Below are 10,534 nucleotides of genomic sequence, written 5' to 3' on the forward strand. Positions count from 1 at the left end.
GGCGAGGGCCATTCCCCCCAGAAATGTCCGGGAACTTGCAGGTGCCTTGGTGGAAGAGTGGGGTAACATCTCACAGCAAGAACTGGCAAATCTGGTGCAGTCCATGAGAAGATGGACTGCAGTATTTAATGCAGCTGGTGGCCACACCAGATACTGACTGACTGTTACTTTTGATTTTGACCCCCCCCCCTCTTTGTTTAGGGACACATTATTCCATTTCTGTTAGTCACATGTCTTTGGAACCTGTTCAGTTTATGTCTGAGTTGTTGAACCTTATGTTCATACAAATATTAACACATGTTAAGTTTGCTGAAAATAAACGCAGTTGACAGTGAGAGGACGTTTCTTTTTTTGCTGAGTTCATGAGCAGAATTACTGTATTACCTCAACTAGCCACGAAATCCCTAGTTTGAAAGCAACAGTTTTTCTGAAAGCTGTGCTGCGCCATTTTCCTTACATTTTCCCCCACCTGGGCTGGCCCCTAGCAATTCAAGTTCTAGCCAATGAGCTTCAGCCCCTTGCCATTTGTGTGACAGCTAGCCAGATGCACACACAGCAGAGTGAGAGAGAGAGCAATGATGTGGTGCACATACCTGCACATAAAGTATCTGACATAGTACTGCAATTTTCAGTGTACTACCTTTAGAACTACTGGCTAAAAAGTATAAAACAGTACCGGAGAATCTCTTTAAATTGTTGTATATACAGAATATGTGACATTGTCCCATTTTAACCTTGTTGTGATTTTAAATGATTGAAAGCTCAGTGATAACACATTTAGAAGACAACTAAACCAAACGTCAGACATTGTTTTTCCATTGGAATTTGGTGGTGCCCTTTAAATGGTTAAAAGTATAGTGATAACACATTGAGAATTCAACAAACTTCTGGCTATATTTTTGAACAAGTGAATAAAGGTTGACATCTCATTGATCAACTTCTCAAGCAAATATTACAGATGTTGAAATGACGGAACATTCTAATCTCTTTTGAAGAGGCAACACTATGTGTAATGCAATACAAAGTCAATTGTTTCTCTCTTGGCAGAAAGAGATGATTTAACCAAACAACAAGTCACACGACAGCATCATTGAAGGAACTTACACTTGAACCTGATGTGATCTATAATATCATATCTGATTATGTTTTAGTGTACATATCATATCATGAATAGTAACTGGCTAGATGTACACCCCTGTCTGAGGTGTAGCTTGCTTCACCCTTGACAACAGCCAGAGGAGCAATAGCTGTGTCCTCTCTATCACTGTGTCAGCCGTTACCCTCTGTCATATGATGATTTAGGTGGAACCAACAAAGCCCTGTAATTTAAAATAATCTCTGGAGACACAAGGTTGTCTCATTTCACCCAAATGGATTGAATATCTCCAAACTGCAGAGGTTTAACCGCCATCAGACAATATCAGATTATTATGTTAGGTCATGCTCTGCTGTTGCGAGGCCTTCATTAAATCAAGCGCCGGGTGAATCAATTGAAAGCCTTCTGTCTTGATAAGTGTTTACTCAGAGTGGCGCATCAGCCTGGTCCTGCTCAGAAATCTTATCACATAATCAACGAGAATTGATGACACCGACAGACTGCTGGTCAGGGATGAGTCAAGCAAAAGGCTCCCTCAATGCATTGCCACTCATAACATCAGGGAATGAAATGAAACTGCCATAACTTGAATGGGCTGCTGTTGACATCTGGGATGTCCCAGCTATGCTACCGTTAACACAGTGGAGTAACCAGGAAAAGTACTAAATATTTGTGTTTCACTGTCAGTTTCAAGTATATCTAAAGATCTTCCAATGACCTTCGAACTCAAGTAAGGGGACATATATACTGTGAAAGCATCATTAAATGTATTGCTTGTTTAAATAAAAAATGTTGGTTGTCAGAGAGCTCATGAAGCTCACACCCCAATATTCACAACTCAATTGCAAATGTTCTCTCCTTAACATTCTCACTCTTTTTAAATGAAATGTCTCTATTGAAACATTGTGGTTACATTATGATATATACAGTAGAAAGATTTACTGAGCTGCGATAAATTTGGTTCCACTACAATCTCTGTCATTTTCTATTTCTGCACTTTAAAATGAATCTATGATGTCCCATGGAATGACAAACCAACCTTATCACACAAAGTCAAACTTTGTAAAATTGCAAATCTTTCAAAAAAGTCCCCCAAAATGTCAGTCAAATTGCACTGTGCCTTTGCAATAATCAAATTGCACTGTGCCTTTGCAATAATCAATTGAAATTACAAAACCTAATGAAATGAAAGCTGACTGCTGTCTCTCTGCCAAACAGCTGAGTGAGTGACATCCTTTGAACACATTAAATCATTATTGTAATAATATTCATTGCAGAAGGTAAAGACTTACTTCTTCTTTACATCAACCCACACTCCCTGAGAAGGAGAAGATCAAGGCATCTGAATTTTGCATGTTTCCAGACATTGGGCACAGATGTCAATTCAATGTCTATTCCACGCTGGTTCAGTGTCATTTCGTTGAAATGACATGGAAACAACGTTGATTCAACCAGTGTTTGCTCAGTGTTTCCTCCAGTTTTTAAAATAAGATTGAGAGTGACTTATTTCCCCAGAATCCATTTATAGCAGAGTCCGGTTTTCACGCTTGTCTGAAATGTCTGATTAAATTGTCATCTGAGGAAAACGACACATTGTGCTGCAGTCTGCTCTGAATTTGGCACTGCTTTCCTAAAGGGGACAAGGACATTTCACAATTACCAGCACATCCTCCCTTATTGAGCCTGAATGTCCCAAAGCGACCCCGGTGTAATTTAACAGCAGGCGACTCCTCAGATTTATAGTCCCCCTCTTCCATCATGCCTGTGACGGGCATATAAAATGCTTTTAAAAGTTAGGGTTTGACCATCACAACCACAAAATACATTAATGTGCCGAGTTATCTGCGGTTTAGGAGAATATTCCATCAACATCCTACCAAAAAAACACAGAACATGGTTGGCGGGAACATAAGATGTTAATTTTCTAGACACATTCATTGGAACGTTGCAAGAACATTTACGTGTCCCCAAAAAATTAATTACACATCACAGTAATGTTGCCGAGCCCACCAAGGCCCTATTTGGTAAACCACTAATCCATTCATAGCTCTATGTCTGTTGGCAAGGTTAGGGATACTCCCACACATAGTGCTTTTAACATACAGTGATTTCAACCTACATACAATGCCTTCAGAAAGTATTCATACCCCTTAACTTATTCCACATTTTGTGTTAAAGCGTGAATTCAAAATGGATCTAATGAAATGCTCTCACCCATCTACACATAATACCCCATAATGACAAAATGAAAACATGTTATTAGAAATTTTACAAATCTTTTTGAAAATGAAATAAAGAAGTATTTAATTTACATATAGTACCAGTCAAAAGTTTGGACACACACACTCATTCAAGGATTTTTATTTATTTTTTACTTTTTTCTACATTGTAGAATAATAGTGAAAACATCCAAACTACGAAATAACACATTTGGAATCATGTAGTAACCAAAAAAGTGTCAAAGAAATCAAAACAGTTTATATTTGAGATTCTTCAAAGTAGCCACCCTTTGCCTTGATGACAGATTTGCACACTCTTGGCATTCTCTCAACCAGCTTCATAAGGTAGTCACCTGGAATACATTTCAATTAACAGGTGTGCATTTTTAAAAGTTAATTTGTGGAATTTCTTTCCTTCTTAATGCGTTTGAGCAAATCAGTTCGAGCCAATCAGTTGTGTTGTGACAAGGTAGGGGTGGTATACAGAAGATAGCCCTATTTGCTAAAAGACCAAGTCCATATTATGGCAAGAACAGCTCAAATAAGCAAAGAGAAACAACAGTCCATCATTACTTTTAACACATGAAGGTCAATCAATCCAGAATTTTTCAAGAACTTTGCAAGTTTCTTCAAGTGCAGTTGCAAAAACCACCAAGTGCTATGATGAAACTGTCTCTCATGAGTACCGCCACAGGAATGGAAGACCCAGAGTTACCTCTGCTGCAGAGGATAAGTTCATTAGAGTTACCAGCCTCAGAAATTACAGCCCAAATAAAAGCTTCAGAGTTCAAGTATCAGACACATCTCAACATCAACTGTTCAGAGGAGACTGCATGAATTAGGCCTTCATGGTTGAATTACTGCAAAGAAACCACCACTAAAGGACACCAATAAAAATAAGAGACTTGCTTGGCCAGAGAAACACAAGCAATGGACATTAGACTGGTGGAAATCTGTCATTTAGTCTGATGAGTCAAAATTTGAGATTTTTGGTAAATGGAGAGTAGGTGAACAGATGATCTTCGCATGTGTGGTTCCCCCCGTGAAGCATGGAGGAGGAGGTGTGATGGTGCTTTGCTGGTGACACTGTCTGTGATTTCTTTAGAATTCAAGGAACACTTAACGAGCATGGCTACCACAGTATTCTGCAGCAATACGCCATCCCATCTGGTTTGCGCTTAATGGGACTATCATTTATTTTTCAACAGAACAATGACCCAACACACCTCCTGGCTGTGTAAGGGCTATTTGACCAAGATGGAGAGTGATAGAGTGACGCATCAGATCACCTGATCTCAACCAAATTGACACGGTTTGGGATTAGTTGAACCACAGAGTAAAGGAAAAGCAGCCAACAAGTGCTCAGCATATGTGGGAACTCCTTCGAGACTGTTGTAAAAGCATTCCAGGTGAAGCTGTTTGAGAGAATGCCAAGCGTGTGGAAAGCTGTCATCAAGGCAAAAGGTGGCTACTTTGATTTCTACATGATTCCATGTGTAATTTCATAGTTTTAATGTCTTCACTATTATTCTACAATGTAGAAAATAGTAAAACATAAGGTAAAACCCTTGAATGGGTAGGTGTGTCCAAACTTTTGATTGGTACTGTAAGTATTCACATCCCTAAGTCAATACTTTGTAGAAATACCTTAGGCAGTGATTAGTCCTCTGGGTAAGTCTCTAAGAGCTTTCCACACCTGATTTGTGCAACATTTGCCCATTATTCTTTTCAACATTCGTCAAGCTCTGTCAAATTGGTTGTTGATCATTGCTAAACAACCATTTTCAGGTCTAGATATAGATTGTCAAGTAGATTTAAGTCAAAACTGTAAATCGGCCACCCAGGAACATTCACTGTCTTCTTGGTAAGCAACTCCAGTGTAGATTTGGCCTTGTGTTTAAGGTTATTGTCCTGGTGAAAGGTGAATTTATCTCCCAGTGTCTGGTGGAAAGCAGACTGAATGAGTAGCATACAGACATGAACCACATAGTCAATACTGCCAGGGGAATACACCTAAGGGAGTACCAGATATAGGGGAGGTAATGAGAGAGGAAATTGAGTCCAGATGAGCCTAATCATGAGGGGCAGGTGCACGTAATGATTGATGCCAGGAGCGCGTAATGATGGTTGCCAGGACCGGTGGTTAGTAAATCGGCCATGTCGAACACCGGAGGGGAGGAGTGGAAGAAGACATGACACTCTGCAAATTAGGTTAGCATTGTGGAGTAACTACAAGGTTGTTGATCCATCCTCAGTTTTCTCCTATCACAGCGATTAAACTCTGTAACTATTTTAAAGTCACCATTGGTCTCATGGTGAAATCCTTGAGCGGTTTCCTTCCTCTCCAGCAACGCCTGCATCTTTGTAGTGACTGGGTGTATTGATACACCATCCAAAGTGTAATTAATAACGTCACCATGCTCGAAGGGATATTCAAGGGCTGCATTCCAAACACTTAAAAGACACACCCTATCCCCTCAGCCCTCAAATTAAGTGGATACTTCTGATGACGTATCATGATGTCTGGCGAGTATACACTTGCAGGGCGAGGGAGGAAGGAATTATTTTTAAATGGACCGCCTTTGCCTGGAAATTCATCACTCATTCATCTCGCGATGATTGTGATTTCAGCCACCGGTAGCTTGTGGGTGCTTTATATGCACTACAGTCAATTATGATTGCATGTCTACTTATATTAACTATATAATTATTAATATACGCCTACCGTATGATAGCTAGCAAATGAATTAGCTAACAAACGTTAGCCTGCCTAGCTGGAACTTGAGGGAGGATTTTTTTTTATTTCTACAATTTCCAAAAGCTAACCAAACAAAAACATTATTACTTTTACCAGATGTTTGTACTGTCATATGCATTAGTAGCACAATTTCTAACCTTTTTACATTAGATTTTACTTACACTTGTATGTTGACATATCCATATTGACAATGAGGTTTTAAGTTTCGGCTGACTCTTCTTAGCGGATGTATAATCATCGCAAATTGAATTATGGGGCGTTTCAGGCACCGAAGTGAACATAATTGTACACTCGCAAACTCGATCAAAAACTAGGGCTGGGGGACTTATGTTGCGAACTTCGCTTGTTTGGCTAATCGTTTGGACCGACGTCCAAGAACGTGACAGGGATTCCCCCAAGGGCATAAGGTGAGGGTAAGTGGACGAGGGTGTGTCTTTTATGAGTTTGAAACAAAGCCAATGTCTGCTTTTTTTATCCATCTACCAATAGGTGCCCCTCTTTGCAAGGCATTGGAAAACCTCCATGGTCTTTGTGGGACCTTGCTTGGCTGAGGGACCTTACAGATAATTGTGTTTGTGGGTTACAGAGATGAGGTGGTCATTAAAAATTAATGTTAAACACTTATTACACACAGAGTGAGTCCATGCAACTTATGATGTGACTTGTTAAGCAGATTTGTAGTCCTGAATGTATTTAGGCTTGCCATAACAAAGTGGTTGAACATTGACATTTCAACTTTTCTTTTTTTTGTGTCTTTTTTTGTCTTTTTTTATTCTTAACTTTTGCCCCTTTTTCTCCCCAATTTCATGGTATCCATTTGGTATCCAGAATTGCTAGTGGCACAGCTAGCACTGCAATGCTATTGTCACGTTCTGACCATTGTTCTTGTGTGTTTTGCTTGTTTTAGTGTTGGTCAGGACGTGAGCTGGGTGAGCATTCTATGTTGTGTGTCTAGTTTGTCTGTTTCTATGTTTGGCCTAATATGGTTCTCAATCAGAGGCAGGTGTTTTGTGTTGTCTCTAATTGGGAATCATATATAGGTGGCTTGTTTTGTGTTGGTTTGTGGGTGGTTGTTTCCTGTCTTTGTGTTTTCTCTGCACCAGATAGGGCTGTATCGGTTTGCCACATTTTGTTATTTTGTATTGTAAGTGTTCACGTTATTGTTAATTAAACATGTTGAGCACTGGCTACGCTGCGTGTTGGTCCGATCCCTGCTACACCTTCTCTTCTCTTGAAGAGGAGGAAGGCTGCCGTTACAGCTATGCAGTGCCTTAGATTACAATGGTTTAATAATTTGTATTTTATTTTTTTACATAATTACACTTTGACATTATGGGGTATTGTGTGTGACAAAATCAATAAAAAAATTTAAAAAAGTTTTTAAATTCAGGCTGTGTAAGAAGCCAAGCGGTTTGAATACTTTCTGAAGGCACTATTTGACACATGATCACATTGTGCATATTCATTTATACAGTAATTATTATAATCAGACTATTCTCTCATCATTGACTTTATTGACTTATTTCAGCAATTAAAGGGGTTTCTGTATTGTTGTCTAAGGTTGGTGGGGCGTATACTCCTGAATCATTATGATCAATAAAATATTTTCTTGAGTGTACTTTTAACAGAGCTGAGATTTACTTCAAAGTGCAATTACTGAATGCCTTCACCTGAAATGTGTCTTCCGCATTTAATCCAACCTCTCTGAATCAGAGAGGTGCGGGGGGCTGCCTTCATCGACATCTTCGGCGCCCGTGGAACAGTGGGTTATCTGCCTTGCTCAGGGGCAGAATGACAGATTTTTACTTTGTCAGCTTGGGGATTCAATCCAGCAATTTTTCAGTTACTGGTCCAACGCTCTAACCACTAGGCTACCTGCCGCCCTATTGCTTACACCAATCAAGTTGTTTCAGTGTCAAGGGTGTAGGGTTTGGGGTTTATTCTAGACAAGGCCTAACTATACTAGCCCAATAAGCACATGCCCTAAAGCTATCCCTTATCACGACACTGGTTAGCACACTTAAACAGCATGGCTACCACAGCATTCTGCAGCGATACGCCATCCCATCTGGTTTGGGCTTAGTCGGACTATAATTTATTTTTCAACAGGACAATGACTCAACACCTCCAGGCTGTGTAAGGGCTATTTTACCAAGAAGGAGAGTGATGGAGTGCTGTATCAGATTACCTGGCATCCACAATCCCCCGACCTCTACCAAATTGAGATGGTTTGGGATGAGTCGGATCGCAGAATGAAGAAAAAGCAGCCAACAAGTGCTCAGCATATGAATGCCAAGAGTTTGCAAAGCTGTCAAAGGCAAAGGGTGGCTTTTCTGGTTACTACATGATTCCATATGTGCTATTTCATAGTTTTGATGTCTTCACTATTATTCTACAATGTAGAAAATAGTAAAAATAAAAACCCTTGAATGAGTAGGTGTTCTAAAACTTTTGACCGGTAGTGTATGTTAATGTCATTATTGCTGTTTTGAATTGCATTTCAGACATTGATTGTTTATATGGAAATGTAATTATTTAGGCATCTTTGTTTATTATCATAATGTGTATAAATTTCTCCTCTTTCACACATTTCTGGAACTATGGCTACCTTTGTGCCTTGTGCACGACCTCCAGACATAGCCACGGGGAGATGTTTGGGGGTGGGGTTGCCTGGGTTACAGACGGCTGGATATATTGGTCCACTAACACAGGACTAGTAAAAGCACTTTGTGAAAAAGTCTGCAAATTTTAATTTGTTAAAATTCTGATTTTTCAGGGGGTCTGCAGCACCCCTACTATGCTTCGAGATGCTTTTTCATGTTTCATGTGTTGACTAAAATGTTGTTCTCTTTCTTCTTGATTAACTCAAAATAATAGTAGCATTTCCACAAGGAAAAGGTTAAGCGGGGTAACACAGCTGCCATCTTTCTTATATTTTCAACTTTATGATAGCCTATTTGTAACGGGCTTCGTCCTCTTCGTCTGACGAGGAGTAGCAAGGATTGGACCAATACGCAGCGTGGTAAGTGTCCACGTATGTGTTCACGTATGATATGTCCACGTATCTGTCCACATATATTTAATAAATCAAACAGAACACTGAACAAAAATAACAAAAGTACAAACAACCCGAAACAGTCCCGTATGGTGAAAACACTAACACAGGATACAATCACCCACAAAACCCAAAGAAAAACAGGATACCTAAATATGGCTCCCAATCAGAGACAACGACTGACACTTGCCTCTGATTGGGAACCATACTAGGCCAAACACAGAAATAGACAACCTAGACATACAACATAGAATGCCCACCCACATCACACCCTGACCAAACAGACGAAGAGGAGGAGTAGGGATTTGACCAAAACGCAGCGTTGTGATACGACATGAATATTTATTAAACAAGACGAAAACTAAACATACTTGAGAATATACAAAATAATAAACGAAGTCAAACAGACCCGAACAAACGAACTTACATAACACGAAGAACGCATGAACTGGAACAGACGACACAAACGAACAAAACAGTCCCGTGTGGTGCACAGACACGGAAGACAACCACCCACAAACAAACAGTGTGAACAGCCTACCTATATATGATTCTCAATCAGAGGAAATGTCAAACACCTGTCTCTGATTGAGAACCATATAAGGCTAATTACCAATGATCTAAACATAGAAACACAAAACATAGAATGCCCACCCCAACTCACGCCCTGACCAACTAAACACATACAAAAATAACAGAAAACAGGTCAGGAACGTGACATCAGGGCGTGATACTATTGAGTTAACCTACAGCATAAATTCCGTTACATGATACAAGGCTGTAAAAAAGATCTATAACACGCCGGTATTAATATGCTTTTGAAAGTAATATATAGATTACCTGAAAAAGTAACTGTAATAATATTTCAATATTTGCAAACAGTAAAGTTATATTACTCCATTACTCATACAAGTTATATATTACTAAAAGTTATTATTTCATTTAACTAGGCAAGTCAGTTAAGAACAAATTCTTATTTACAATGGCGGCCTAACCCCGGCCAAACTGTAACTCGGACGACGCTGGACCAATTGTGCACCGCCCTATGGGACTCCCAATCACGGCTGGTTGTGATACAGCCTGGAATTAAACCAGGGTCTGTAGTGACGACTCTAGCATTGAGATGCAGTGCCTTAGACTGCTGCGCCACTTGGGAGCCTGCCTGTATGTAATATATTACCCCCAACACTGCTCCCAAGTTATTCTGTTGCGATTTGTCTATTTTTCCACATTAAAACTTGGAGATGGAACTCTGTGTTGGCAGACTTTTTTATTTTATTTCCCCTTTATTTAACTAGGCAAGTCAGTTAAGAACATATTATTATTTACAATGATGGCCTACCAAAAGGCAAAAGACCTCCAGCGGGGATGGGGGCTGGGATTTAAAAAAATTATATATATATATA

The sequence above is a fragment of the Salvelinus fontinalis genome, chromosome 12, assembly GCF_029448725.1.
Source record: "Salvelinus fontinalis isolate EN_2023a chromosome 12, ASM2944872v1, whole genome shotgun sequence".
In the NCBI taxonomy this organism is placed as follows: domain Eukaryota; kingdom Metazoa; phylum Chordata; class Actinopteri; order Salmoniformes; family Salmonidae; genus Salvelinus; species Salvelinus fontinalis.